Consider the following 15,664-nt stretch of genomic DNA (forward strand, 5'->3'; position numbering starts at 1 on the left):
GTTTTTATTTGATAGATCTGGGGTAAGGCCTGAGATTCTGCATTTCTAACAAGATCCCAGGTGATGCTGATGTTGTTGTTTGTGGACTGTATTAGGAATAGCAAGGACACAGAAAACTTTTTAAGCCCTTGTGAGTTTAACCAAAACGTTCACTTTAACATTTCTTCATAAGCCAATTTGCATAAAGCTAAGCTAGTTACCCAACTGCTCCAGGGTTAGAGACTAACTCTCTCATTAAATACTAAGATGCCATTGATTGCTAAGTGAGTCATTATTTTATGTGCTGCTAAGAAGGGAAAATGCTGATAATTAAACTATAATGCATCCCGATTTCAGAAATGTTAAAATATGAGTTTTAGAACTGAAGAAATGTGGTGATTTCTCTGATTTCTTTCCAGCTATTTATCCTCTCCTAGGTACTTTTCCTATGAGGTAAGTACTGTGATTACCTAATTTTATAGAGGCTTGGAGTGAAATTACTTTAAATGGTATAGCTGGAATTTGAACCCAGATCTTTCTGAGTGGGGAGCCCATGCTCTCAACCTCTCCCCAACAGGAAGGGCTATTGTCCCTGAAGAAAATGTTCCCCTGTGCTGTCTCCCATGGCATTCCCTTAAGGTAACTGCACCTACAATACTATCTGTGACTGCTGTATGTCCTATTTAAACACATCTTTTTCAGCTTGGCTTCTTGTATTCATCACTCTACTGAAGTGGTTTGTCTTAAACTCAACAGTGACCTCTTTACTTCCAAATCTAGCAATCTGTTCTTTCAGTTTGAATTTTCCTTGACTTAATCCCTATCTGACATAGCCTACAATTCTGTCCTTGAAACTCCCTCTTCTGTGTTTTTAGTAACTTGCTATTTATGTTTAATGCTTCTCTGGTTATGAGTAAATCTTATTTTGGTTAACCTATTTATTCTCAGCTTTTTCCTTTGCAATGGTGTATCAGAAATGTATGAGAAGAATCCAGTTGGTTTCTAAATCCTCACTGAATGAAAGGGGTGAATTTGGGGGTGCAAAACAAACTTTGACTTTGAAATCATGGATCTTGCTAGAACCCTCTCTTCTTTGCTCCTGTGTTGTGCATATTTTTATTATTGAGTTTACAGTGTTGTATTCTAATTATGTTCACTTGTCTTTGAATCCTACTTGATTGAAATCCTTGTGGGTAGAGATTGTATTTTATTTCTGTTCCTCCAACCCCTGTTCAACGCCTGGCATATAAATGATTCAACACTGCTGAGGCAGAACCATAATTCACTATTGTAGTGGTAAGAGAAACCGTTTCCTGATAATCTTGTGTTGCAAGGAAATGTTACTTATGAGGCCTCTAGCCCAAGGAACAGATCAGTCAGGATGGATCAGGGGACTGTGGTGATGTCTTTTCTCTTTTTTACATGGAGACTTCATAGGTCCCAGATTGAAATTAGTCTTGGATTATTTGCTAGTTTTTGGTAGCTAATTTGGAAGTTCTGATTTTTTCACATATGAGGGTAAAATTAGCCTTTGTTTGGACGACAAACTCTCCTATTGAAAAAAAAAAACCCATCAAAGGTAACCCTATAATATCATTTAAAAGATCATTGTATCAAAGATTGTAGGGTTAAAGATTCTGTCAAGAAATGGTTCCCAAGAATTTTGGATCAGTTGCTTTCTGGAAGTGCTCAACTTGTCCTTCTCAAGGAGCTTCTTTTCCTCATATCATCTGACTCCCTTAGCCCATTCACAGCTCAGACTAAGAGGATGTAAGTCTGGGGAAGATTAGGTCCATTATGGGCTAGCATGATGGGCTTTCATCACTCTTCAGTTTGTTGGGTCATTTTGATTAGATTTGATCCAGTTCATTGTCTGCTTCTGAAGCCAGTCATGTATATCCACAATTAATGGTAATTCAGCCACGTAACAAAGATGTTTTTTAAAAGAATTGAATTGAATATTTTTTAAAAAGAGGGCAATGACATAATCATTGACCCTACCATAAATAATTTTAATGGTTGATTTTAGAGTCCATTATACCTATTTCTCCTTTGTTTTGTCAAATGATTCAAGTTCAATCCATAAAGCACTTTTCTTTTTTTTAATTAAAAACATTTGTTTTAAGGGGAGCCTGGGTGGCTCAGTTGGTTAAGCGTCCCACTTTGGCTCATGTCATGATTTGGCAGTTCGTGGGTTTGAACCCTGCTTCGTGCTCTGTGCTGACAGCTCAGAGCCTGGAGCCTGCTTCCAATTCTGTGTTTCCCTCGCTCTCTGCCCCTCCCCCACTCCTGCACTCGCTCGTGCTCTCTCTCTCTCAAAAATAAATAAACATTAAAAAATAAAAAAGTTTGTTTAATGTTTGTTTATTTTTGCGAGAGAGACGGAGAGCACGCTTGAGCAGGGGAGAGGCAGGCAGAGAATCTGAGGAAGGCTCTGATCTGTCAGCGCAAAGCCTGACGTGGGGCTCCAACCCACCAATGGTGAGATCATGACCTGAGCCCAAGTTGGATGCTCAACCCACTGAACCACCCAGGCGCCCTGTTATACAGCACTTTTCTTAAGCCACTAATTTGTCTGCAGAGCTGCAGCTGCAGAATGTTTAAAAACAACCCAGGTAGCTGCAGAGGCCATAGAGAAGCAGTGTGGCAGGAAGGCCAATAGAGGGCGCTGGGCTATTTGAGATAACTGGAAGAGATGGAGAAGTCTGTTAACCAGCCTTTCAAAGAGAAGAAGAAGAAAAAAAAAAAAAGAAGGCACACAACGTTTTTTATCTAATTCTCTGAGGAGCACAATGGAATTTTAAAAAGTGAAAATGGAAAAATTATCTTTAGGTCTGACTTCTATGCAATGAAAATTTTCAATGCTGGCTGCTGATCAGTTACAAACATCTTATACAACCTAATGTGTACACACTCTCCTCTCTATTTCATTTTGCCGGGGGGGCGATAGTAAAGTATTTAAATTATTCAAAGATCAGGCTGTGGAAGTAATTTGACTCTTGTAACTTTGTGGGTGACAGTTGGAATAAAAGAAACTCTGATTATGTAATATCTGGTTCCTAGTGAATATCGTTTTTCCTTCTGGAATTCTGCTTATCTCCAACCATTCCTTCCTTCCTATCTTCTTTCAGAAGTTGGAGTTGGTGCTTAGTTTCTATAATCTTCTTTGGGGGAATGGATTGGTAAACTTATTATTCTTGTTCCTTCTCTTAGTGTCTTTGGATACCGAGATTGACTCTTGCCCCTTGCCTTATTTTCTGTCTTTTCTCAGAGACCTCAGTTGGAGAAAGTTAGGAAGAAGGTGGCAGATGAAGGAAGCTGGGACAGTGGAGGCTGACTGAGTTTGGAAGATATATTCAGTGGCTCTGGTTGGTTGCTTGGGTCTCTCAAATCTTTCTCCACACTCCGCCCCCTTCGCCCCCAAACCTGCTTTGGTCACATGGCCAAACTTCTTTATTTTAGCCCTAGCAGCTCTCTCCCTTTTCATTCCATACACATTTCTCCAGTACACTTTCAGGCCTCTGATATTTGTTGTCTCCTAAAATTGTTTCAGAGTTTTCCCTCAGATAATGTATCATGGTTACAGCTCGCTGGGTAGGTAGGCGATTTTCACTGCTAAAGGGCTAAAGCATCTCATAAAAACAACTTATGCGTATATTATCAAAGAAAAGCAAAAACTTGTAATTATCTCAGAACTTTAAAATTCGTTATAGCAATATAAAAGTGCTCTTAAGCAGGGAATGCTCCATCTTTCCTTTGAATTCATCTATACTTTGTTTTAATCAAATGAATCTCACCTGTTCTGAAACAGTTAAAAATTTATAAAACCTCACTCATATTACTTCAGTGGATTCTTGGACTCAAGTTCTTTAGGGATAATAATTTATCTTCAATAATTTATTTTGAAAAGAGTCATATGATTTAAAATAGGATGGTTGTAAGGTTATTTATTCATTTAAAGTTAGTGGCAAATAGTTGGTTAGGGCAAGCTAGCTGAAACAGAGATTGAAATATCCATTAAGGAAAAAGTTTAGAACACTAAAATTTGACGCCCAGAATAAGCAGCAGGAAGAAGGATGGATAATGGGGAAAAGCAAATGAGAGATTTAGAGTGAGATATGTTTGTCTTTGAGAATTTATCTTAAAGAGTACCTATAAAAATTATGAAACATGTAAATGAATATAAAAAGTCAAGGAAAAATGAATTATCTCTTCTCCTGAGACAGTAAGAAATGGGTAAAGGGAGTAAAGTAATGTTAAGCTTAGGACTTTTTGTAAATTACCTCCATTCCTAAAGCACATCTACACTTTTCTCTGAAAACCTAACACATTTCAATTCTCTAGCTATAAATGCCTTCATACAGGTTGTTTTAAATTTTTTTTAATGTTTATTAGTTTTGAGAGAAAGAGAGACAGAGTGCAAGCAGGGGAGGGGCAGAAAGAGAGAGGGAGACACAGAATCCAAAGTAGGCTCTATGCTCTGAGCTGTCAGCACAGAGTCCGACACGGGGCTCAAACCCACGAACCATGAGATCATGCATGACCTGACCTGAAGTCAGACGTTTAACTGACTGAGCCACCCATGCACCCCCATACAGGTTGTTTTATAATGAATTTCCAAAGGTATCCTTTACCGCACTTCAGAGTATTGTATTCTATAGGCAATTAAATCATTATTGGTCAAACTGATATAGAAAGGGGAGCTCTCCCTTTGGATTATATATGACTGAGGTTTGGGGTAAGCTCAAATTCTGAATTCTCATCCTCAGTAGAATTCAATTTTGGATGCATCTTTTTATTAATAATTACTTGATGCCAGTTGTGTCAGAGTTTTGTGTTTGGTCTGGGCCTACATAGAAGGGCAACCATAGAAAGCCTGTTGTGACTTGAATCTTTGGCTGTGAAATGAGGGACCCTGAATCATCCGCTCTGCTTCGTTATTAGCAGGGCCCCTAAACCTGTTTTAGGCATAGTCGTTGCAGATGTTAGTATCTTATTAATGCTATGGGAGGGGCATTGCCCTGTACGCAGTAGATCCACCACAAGATCTGTGTTCTAGGATATACGTGGTTCAGTATAAGCAGGGTAACAGAGTGTGCTGGAGTCACTTGGCAAAGTACTGGTTTTAGAGATGAGATCTAGAAGAGTTGGCCCATTCAAAACCTGAGAGTGCTTACCACAGACTGTGTCCTTCTACTGATGGTACAGAAAAAGGAGGCAGAGTAAATCTACCCATATACACCACAGCCCAGGCCCTTTGCCTGTATTGTGGATGGGGAGACATGGAGTTGGGGAAAATATTAATTAATTAAAAAAGAAAGAAGAAAAAAGAAAAAAAATCCCTGAGGCTGTTTGCCTCAGTGGCCTCAGGTAATCTGTATATTCTCTTTGGGAGGCTGGGACGTTGAGAAGAGCGGTTGTAGGATAGAAGTAGAGGGATGCTGATTGCAGGAACCAAAGGTATTTCCCTCTTGGTGGAAGCTTGGTTGATTTGGAGAATATGACAGATGCTTTGGTTTTGGAAGTAAGACCTAGAGTAGATGGAATGGACTACAGTCCTTCAAATAAGAAAGCTGAGTGCTGGGGAGGAGGGGGGATTGGAGTCATTAATTGGCATTTTGGTAGGAGTTTATGGTGTGTAGGCAATAACCCTAAAATCTTCATTCTTTGGCCTCTTCCTCCTCCTGAAGGCTTGGGAGGGGTGTCTTGAAATTACAATAAGAAATTAGTAGAGCCAAGAGTTCTACTTTTAGGTAGAAAAGAAGTTTTGTTGAGGAATTGTCATCATTTCCAAGGAAGTCATGAGTGGCAGAACAATAGCCAAATATTCCAGACTAGTAGTGTGAGAAGGTACCTGAAAGCAGAATATCTCTGAGGGGTACTGGTGTCCCCCCACCCCTCCCACCCTTGGCAGAGCATGTCTGATTTTGGCTGGTTGCTCCTGTGGCTAGTTGGCAGTGAAGAAGAAATAGAACACCACTGGGCTACTACAGCAGCAACAGGCAACCTCTCCTTTTTGTACTAGAGACTTTGACCTTCAATTACTTGTGGGTTCTTAGCTTCTACCCAGATGGCTGAAGCTACTTACATATGACCTTTGCATAAATGTGATACTATTGTGCATATTTTAGGGATTTTTATAGGATTTGTTAACCAAAACACATAAATCTATTCCTATCTGCTAGACTCTCAGACTTATTACTTTGGTATATGGAATGAAAGATAAAAGTTGATGTAATCAAAGGAAATGCATATTTGATTTCACATTAATTGAACTGAAGGTAGAAACATGAAAATGCATTAACTCTAACAGTAGCTTTAAACAGAATAAACTATGGACTTTTCAAAGGATTATGATTACCCTTAATCATGCCAAAATGAAGCTTGAAGCAATTATGGATAATACAGATGTATTATTAATACCAGCTGAAACCCAGGTTTTGATTATGTAAGAAAACAGGCTTAGACTTTTGGCAGATGGTTAACTTAAAAGTTCAAGTAAATCCAAGTTTTTAAATATGGAAGATGTAGGGAGCATTTCAGCTTGATAAACCCAGATTTATTTTCTCCACAGGAAATCATTGAAACTGGAATTACCTCAGCAATTTACAAATGTGACTCTGTTCTTTAGAAAGTAACTGTGCCTTTATTTTTCTGAATCCTCAAGTTTATAATTTTCTAATGCGTTGTGTTTGTCAAACTATGACGAGGAAGCCTTTTTTTTTTTTTTTTTTTTGACATGTGTAGACTTCCATTAGCTTTTCTTCTCCTTCGTTAACCTTTCTTGATTCTCTTTCTATGGGAAGTCCCTGGATTATGATGGTGCAAATGGGCATCATGATGGATGGGAGATTCTTTCTTGCCACAGCAGTGTGATTCCCAAATGAATATGGAGCATGGAAGCAGGACAAATAAATGTACTGAAGTTGGTGGAGCTAATAGAATGGTTTCTTACAGTTTAACAAGGGCAAGGAAGAATCTTTGACTTAAGTTCAGTCAGAACTGTACACCAGGGTCAAGGATGTCAGCACTGTTGTCTCACTTTTTGGCTTCAGTATTCTAGAGCAGGGTATCTGCCATGCTGTTTTCCCCTATTACTGCTTATAAGAGGAACAGCATTTTTACTCTGCAGGAAAGTGGAGGAGTGAAAAGACCAGAGCCCTGGGAAATCACATTATCTTTCATCAATTAGGCAATTGTGTTTTATGAGAGAATGTGATTTGAGTTTCCTTTGAGTATAAAACAAACTATTGGGAAGAATTTGGTTGCAAATATCCAATGTAACTTTTTGGAGTAGAGGAATAAAGTGGAAAATGACAGCAAGATTGAGAGAAAGAGAGAAATAGAGAAAGAGATGATATAGAGATCAGATTTTTACCTGAAAATAACATGCAGGTGCATACTATGCGCTCTTTCTAACAGCTTCACAACTGGATGCTATCTTTAGGAAAATATAAGTAGAGATTACTGACTGGGGATGAATGGAATCCCCTAAAGTGAGTACATACTTTTCATTTTAGAACACTTTATTGTTAAAATGAATCATTATCAAGGAGAAGGAAGACATGATTTCTCATTTTAAGAAATTTCATCCTATCAAAGGAGAAAAAAAGGACAAATACAAACAAGACAGAAAAGAACTAACATTCATTAAACACTTGTTTGCTGGGAACTAGACTAAATATAACATTACAACACTATAGACAATATACCATATTTTTTGCATACACCATATTTGTTGTAACACTATGAAATAGGCATTATTATCACATATTTTACTGATAAAAACTGAGAATTAAGAGGTTAAATAGCTTGCCCAAAGTCACATCAATTAAAAGACAGATCCAGGATCTGAATCTGGAAATCTGACTTCAGATGCTAAACTCTTAATCACTGTGCTCTACTATCTCATTGGCACCTCAGTGCCCTTTTATTGATCATTAGAGAATATGATCTTTATATGTGCCATCTTTATATGTGCCTAATGGTTGAATAGCTAGAACATGAAGGCTGGTCAGCATGGCTAAGCTGATAAGAGTCAAATGGGGCTGAAGAGGAGTGGCTTTATGGCCAAAAGGCGTTTAAAGAGGCAGGGAGAAAATATGAATTGATCCTATACAGAGGCAGTTGAATAATTTCCTGGACTGATTCCATGTCTTAATTTCTCTTTTTTAAAAAGTAATTTTCTTAATTTTCTAGACCATCCTCTAATTAAGGGGCTCACAGATGTTTATTCGTTATGTTAAAAATTCAAGTTTTGATGTTGTAGTCTTAAGAGACTCAAACAAGTAACAATTAGCTCTGTGGCTTTTGGCCAAGCAGTAAATCCATCTAATGGATGGCCAAGTCTAAATCCATCTAATATTTCACTTGGCCAGACTGTAGGATAGCATTCTCCTACAGTAATTTCCCTTGCATCCTGACTTTCTGCAGTAAATGGCTCTACCAAGGAAATGAGCCACTATCTAAGCCTTCTTCCTTGTACCAGTTGGTTTTAATGACACTTGTAGTCTTTCCCATAATTTCCCAAAGTGACATGTTGCTTAAATAGAACCTGTTCATTTATGAATTCATTTGGCCATTTAGTCCTTTCTTCTTCCTTCCTTCTTTACTCCTTCCCTTCTCCTTCCTTTCACACATCTTTCTTCTCTTCTCTTTTATTCCCTACCACCCTTTTGCCCTTTCCTACCTTCAAGGGTAATTACTAGGTTCTCAAGAAATGCTAGGCCTTGTACTAGGTACTGTGGAGGGTATATAGATAGATATGTAGATAGATATTATGATTGATTTGTAATCCATTTAATGAATATTTATTCAGTGCTTCCTGTATGCCAGGGCTCTATTTTACAAGCTAGAAACAGAGTTGGGTACACAATAAAATTTCTTTTTCTCAGTAAGTTGTATTCCTGGGTATGTACTGGGGAGACAGACAAAAAATATATCACATGTCAAGTAGTAATAAGAGCTCTGAATAAAAATGAAGAAGAGAATGGAGAGAGATGTGATGGGGAATGTATTATTTTTACAGAGGCTGGTCAAGGAAGGGTTCTCTGACAAGATTACATTTGATCAGAAATACATTTATCTGAGGGAAAAGTAAGTACCAAGGCCCTCAGGAGATTCATTTCTAACAGGGAAAAAAAGGTGTAAAGGTAAATAACTGTAACAGAAGGTAGAAAGGGTAAGTGCTGCAAGGGAGATGTTGAAGAGCTACTGAACTGGGTAAGTTTGGAGGAAGGGGATAAAACTGCCTGCTGTGGAGGGGGTATAATGGAGAGCAGGCCTCATTTCCTAGGGGGTAAGGTAACTCACACACTCTGATGCCTCATGCAGAGCCTCTCCCCCAGACCTTCTCTTGAAGAAGGACCAGTGTCCTTGATTATGAGACAGTTGGGCTGTACATCTAACCAAGGAGCCCTTTGGTTAAGATGCCCTTTGGTTGAGATTCTAAGGATGGAAACAAGTTACACCACATGTTCAGTTTTTCTTTTAATTTCATACTCCTTGAAATCCTATTTCCTTTTTATAAGAAGACTAACCTTCGGGGCACCTGAGGGTGGCTCAGTTGATTGAGCATCTGACTCTTGATTTCAATTGAGGTCATGATCCCATGGTTGTGGGATTGGCTCCAGGCTGAGTGTGGAGCCTGTATGAGATTCTCTCTCTCTCCCTCTGACCCTCTCCCCCATTTGTGTGTGTGTTCTCTCTCTCTGAAAGAAAGAAAGAGAAAGAAAGAAAGAAAGAAAGAAAGAAAGAAAGAAAGAAAGAAAGAAAGAAAGAACCAAACATCTATGCCCAATGTTGGCCACCAAAGGCAAGAAGGCAAAGGGAGTACTTTTGTTTTTAGATAATTGCTTTGTGCTCAAGATTAGGATACCCCCATTTTTACTTGTTTTGGTCAGTGTGGCAAGGTCTTAGTTCTTCTACTAGAATGCAGATACCCCAGTGAAAAAGAAAGTACTTAACGCAGTATCAGCTAACATTTGACTATTAGCTAGAGAGCGTACAAACAAGGAAGTGTGAAAATGAAACATAGAAGTTTATATCATAGTTTAATTTTTAAACTGGGATACTGGCAATGACTGAATATGGGACACTAAATGGAGAAGTATTGGATGGAAAGAGTACAGGATGGGTGGAAAGATGAAAGAAAGAGAAAAAAAATATTCCTTAACAGAACAGATGTATTCACATTGTGAAATTGATCCAATAGAGACCTCTCAACACAGAGTTACAGATATGTTTAGAAGAGAAAAGATACCTTGATAAGCTACTTGAAGCAAAGGTGAGACCATAGGATAGGGTATGGGGGTCTGCAGGAGCCACTGGCAAACTTGTGATAACTTAAGTAGTGTGCATTAGAAACAAATAGGGATTTATTTATTTATTAAAAAAAAGTTTATTTATTTTTGAGAGAGATCCCAAGTGGGGGAGGGGCAGAGAGAGGGGGGCAGAGAATCTGAAGTGGGCTCTGTGCTGACAGCACTGAGCCGGATGTGGGGCTCAAACCCACGTACTGCAAGATCATGATGTGAGCCGGTCGGATGCTCAACCCACTGAACCACTGAGGTGCCCCTCCAGTAATATTTTCTATTCACTCAAAATATATTGATTGGAGGGTGCACTGGGTAGAAATTAAGGACAAGAATACCTAAGGCAGAGCACCATTGAGCTGGATGGGAGTGGATGATGAGAGGACCCCTGATTTCAATATTCACTCAGCAGAGGTAGAGAAGCAGAGGCAGCCGTTCCAAAGTGTCACCCTCCCTAACCCCTAAAATGGGCAGATATCCCAAGGATCCCACTGCATTTTTCTACAATCCGTACCATGGAGACTTAAATCTGTCTTTATCTAGATATTAAGAAATAGGTCAATGCCAGCTGATATCTGGATTACATATACTTTAAAAACTACTATAAATTTTCATTAGGATGTTAGCAAATCAGAACTTCAGAAGTGTAGATGAAAGTGCAAGCTCCAGTGTTCAACATGAAGGGGAAGGGAATGTTTGAAATTTAGCACTAAGTGACTCTGCCTTTTAATAGATGGGAATAAAACTGTCTTTGGTCAAGAATTATTTTATTTGTCTGTATCTCAGGATGGTCTTTCACAGAAGTGAGTTTTTGCTATTGGGACTCTGGGAGTAGAGGAGTTCTATGCTATTATTTCTTTTCATGGCTCTCAGTGCACATTTAGAATCTTTGAATGTCCCACTCAATTTCTCTGTTTTTTGAAGTTTTGGGAAACTCCAACTATCAACAGAGGAAAAACTTGCATAAGGCTGAAGAGGGAGATGACTGAGTCATTACAGTGCTCTTATTTGAATACTAGCTAGCCAAGAACAGTGAGGTTTCAAAAACCTTCCAGTCCTCTGGGGAGACTTTTGATTTCTGACAAGATGATTAACTGAGCCCGGGTTGCTTTCTCTGTCACCATACCAACACTAAATCGCTGCAGAAGTCAGAGGGAAGTCAGTGGGACTGGCAAACTGAAAAACAAAGAAGCAAACAAACTCAGAAACACTGAGCAAAGAGCATGTCTGGGTTTCACAGTGTGGGAAATGGCAGCCTGGTTTGGAAGAGGGCTGGACACACCAGACTTCCACTGCCCTAGACTCAAGTGGCTGCTGAGCACTTACAATGTGGCTAGTCTGAATGGAGATGTGCTGCAAGTATAAAATACTCCCTAGATTTTGAAAACTGAGTATAAAAAAAAAGGAATGCAAAGTACCTCATTAATTCATTTTTGTATCGCTTACATGTTGAGATGGTAATATTTTGGATATATTGGACTAAATAAAATATATTATTTTTATGGATTTGCTAGGACTTCTGTAACAAAGTACTCCAGAGTGGGTGGCTTAAACAACAGAAATTTACTTTCTCACAGTTCTGGAGGCTAGAAGTCCAAGATCAAGATGTTGGCAAAGTTGATTTCTTCTGAGGCCTCTCTAATTGGTTTTTATTTATTTATTATTATTATTATTATTTTTTATTTAGATTCGAGTTAGTTAACATATAGTGTAGTATTGGTTTCAGGAGTAGAATTTAGCGATTCATCACTTGCTTATCCCAACAAATGCCCTCTTTAATGCCCATCACCCATTTAGGCCATCCCCCAACCCAATAGTCCTCCAGCAAACCTCAGTTCGTTCTTTGAATTTAAGAGTCTCTTATGGTTTGCCTCCCTCTCTGTTTTTATCTTATTTTTCATTCCTTTCCCCTATATTCATCTGTTTTGTTTCTTAAATTCCACTATGAGTGAAATCATATGATATTTGTCTTTCTCTAACTTATTTTGCTTAGCATAATACACTCTAGTTCCATCCACATGATTGCAAATGGCAAGACTTCATTCTTTTTTATCACCGAATAATATTTCATTGTATATATATATACCACTTCTTAATCCATTCATTAGTTTATGGACATTTGGGCTCTTTCCATAATTTGACTATGTCGATAGCATTGCTATAAACATGGGATGCATGTGCTCCTTCGAATCAACATTTTTGTATCCTTTGGATAAATACCTAGCAATGTAATTGTGGGTTGTAGGGTAGTTCTATTTTTAACTTTTGGAGGAAACTCCATACTATTTTCCAGAATGGCTGCACCAGTTTGCATTCCCACCAACATTGCAAAAGTGTTCCCCTTTCTTTGCCTCTTCACCAACATGTGTTGTTTGCTGAGTTGTTCATTTTAGCCATTCTGTCTCATTGGTTTTTAGATGACTATCTTCGCCCTGTATCTTCACATGATCTTTCCTCTGCATGTGTCCATGTCCCAAACTCCTCTTTTTATAAAGACATTAGTCATATTGGAGTTAGGGCCCACCTCAATGATCTCATTTGAAGCCTTCTTTAAAGGCCCTCTCTCCAAATGCAGTCCCATGCTAAAATGCTAGGGGTTAGGATTTCAACATATAAATTTGAGGGTGGGAGGAAGAGGACATAATTCAGTCTACACAACATTATTAAATTTAAAAACACCTGTTTCTTTTCTAAAAAAATATAGGTACTAGAAAATTTTAAATTACTCATGTGGCTTGCATTATATTTCTATTGGACAGTGCTGCACTAAACTGTAACTTCAAAATGGCAAAGTCCTTTATATGTTGTTCATTACTGAGTTTCTTGGTACTTTGACCAGAGCCTGGCACAAATACATGCTTAATTACATTTGTTGCCTCCAGAATGAATGGGCACCATAGACAGTAGATAGGGTGTGACTGGATTTTAGATATTAATCTTTATTTTTTTTTTTCCATTTATTTATTTATTTTTTTTATTTTTTAATATATGAAATTTACTGTCAAATTGGTTTCCATACAACACCCAGTGCTCATCCCAAAAGGTGCCCTCCTCAATACCCATCACCCACCCTGCCCTCCCTCCCACCCCCCATCAATCCTCAGTTTGTTCTCAGTTTTTAACAGTCTCTAATGCTTTGGCTCTCTCCCACTCTAACCTCTTTTTTTTTTTTTTTTCCTTCCCCTCCCCCATGGGTTTCTGTTATGTTTCTCAGGATCCACATAAGAGTGAAACCATGTGGTATCTGTCTTTCTCTGTATGGCTTATTTCACTTAGCATCACACTCTCCAGTTCCATCCATGTTGCTACAAAAGGCCATATTTCATTTTTTCTCATTGCCACGTAGTATTCCATTGTGTATATAAACCACAATTTCTTTATCCATTCATCAGTTGATGGACATTTAGGCTCTTTCCATAATTTGGCTATTGTTGAGAGTGCCGCTATAAACATTGGGGTACAGGTGCCCCTATGCATCAGTACTCCTGTATCCCTTGGATAAATTCCTAGCAGTGCTATTGCTGGGTCATAGGGTAGGTCTATTTTTAATTTTCTGAGGAACCTCCACACTGCTTTCCAGAGCGGCTGCACCAATTTGCATTCCCACCAACAGTGCAAGAGGGTTCCTGTTTCTCCACATCCTCTCCAGCATCTATAGTCTCCTGATTTCTTCATTTTGGCCACTCTGACTGGCGTGAGGTGGTATCTGAGTGTGGTTTTGATTTGTATTTCCCTGATAAGGAGCGACGTTGAACATCTTTTCATGTGCCTGTTGGCCATCCGGATGTCTTCTTTAGAGAAGTGTCTATTCATGTTTTCTGCCCATTTCTTCACTGGGTTATTTGTTTTTCGGGTGTGGAGTTTGATGAGCTCTTTATAGATTTTGGATACTAGCCCTTTGTCCGATGTGTCATTTGCAAATATCTTTTCCCATTCCGTTGGTTGCCTTTTAGTTTTGTTGGTTGTTTCCTTTGCTGTGCAGAAGCTTTTTATCTTCATAAGGTCCCAGTAATTCACTTTTGCTTTTAATTCCCTTGCCTTTGGGGATGTGCCGAGTAAGAGATTGCTACGGCTGAGGTCAGAGAGGTCTTTTCCTGCTTTCTCCTCTAAGGTTTTGATGGTTTCCTGTCTCACATTCAGGTCCTTTATCCATTTTGAGTTTATTTTTGTGAATGGTGTGAGAAAGTGGTCTAGTTTCAACCTTCTGCATGTTGCTGTCCAGTTCTCCCAGCACCATTTGTTAAAGAGACTGTCTTTTTTCCATTGGATGTTCTTTCCTGCTTTGTCAAAGATGAGTTGGCCATACGTTTGTGGGTCTAGTTCTGGGGTTTCTATTCTATTCCATTGGTCTATGTGTCTGTTTTTATGCCAATACCATGCTGTCTTGATGATGACAGCTTTGTAGTAGAGGCTAAAGTCTGGGATTGTGATGCCTCCTGCTTTGGTCTTCTTCTTCAAAATTACTTTGGCTATTCGGGGCCTTTTGTGGTTCCATATGAATTTTAGGATTGCTTGTTCTAGTTTCGAGAAGAATGCTGGTGCAATTTTGATAGGGATTGCATTGAATGTGTAGATAGCTTTGGGTAGTATTGACATTTTGACAATATTTATTCTTCCAATCCATGAGCAGGGAATGTCTTTCCATTTCTTTATATCTTCTTCAATTACCTGCATAAGCTTTCTATAGTTTTCAGCATACAGATCTTTTACATCTTTGGTTAGATTTATTCCTAGGTATTTTATGCTTCTTGGTGCAATTGTGAATGGGATCAGTTTCTTCATTTGTCTTTCTGTTGCTTCATTGTTAGTGTATAAGAATGCAACTGATTTCTGCACATTGATTTTGTATCCTGCAACTTTGCTGAATTCATGTATCAGTTCTAGCAGACTTTTGGTGGAGTCTATCGGATTTTCCATGTATAATATCATGTCATCTGCAAAAAGCGAAAGCTTGACTTCATCTTTGCCAATTTTGATGCCTTTGATTTCCTTTTGTTGTCTGATTGCTGATGCTAGAACTTCCAGCACTATATTAAACAGCAGCGGTGACAGTGGGCATCCCTGTCGTGTTCCTGATCTCAGGGAAAAAGCTCTCAGTTTTTCCCCGTTGAGGATGATGTTAGCTGTGGGCTTTTCATAAATGGCCTTTATGATCTTTAAGTATGTTCCTTCTATCCCGACTTTCTCAAGGGTGTTTATTAAGAAAGGGTGCTGGATTTTGTCAAAGGCCTTTTCTGCATCGATTGACAGGATCATATGGTTCTTCTCTTTTTTTTTGTTAATGTGATGTATCACGTTGATCGATTTGCGAATGTTGAACCAGCCCTGCATCCCAGGAATGAATCCCACTTGATCATGGTGAATAATTCTTT

The 15,664-nt window shown here is 38.7% G+C and overlaps 1 non-coding gene across 1 annotated transcript; it reads left to right on the forward strand.

The window, feature by feature from the left end:
- The first annotated feature begins 5,139 nt into the window (after nt 1-5,139).
- On the forward strand, nt 5,140-5,265 carry LOC132670648 (small nucleolar RNA SNORA51). The gene has a single exon (XR_009606868.1). It is a non-coding gene; the product is annotated as a small nucleolar RNA SNORA51 (small nucleolar RNA).
- The last annotated feature ends 10,399 nt before the right edge of the window (nt 5,266-15,664 follow it).

Source organism: Panthera onca, chromosome B3 (genome assembly GCF_046562875.1).
Source record: "Panthera onca isolate mPanOnc1 chromosome B3, mPanOnc1 haplotype 2, whole genome shotgun sequence".
NCBI classification, from domain to species: domain Eukaryota; kingdom Metazoa; phylum Chordata; class Mammalia; order Carnivora; family Felidae; genus Panthera; species Panthera onca.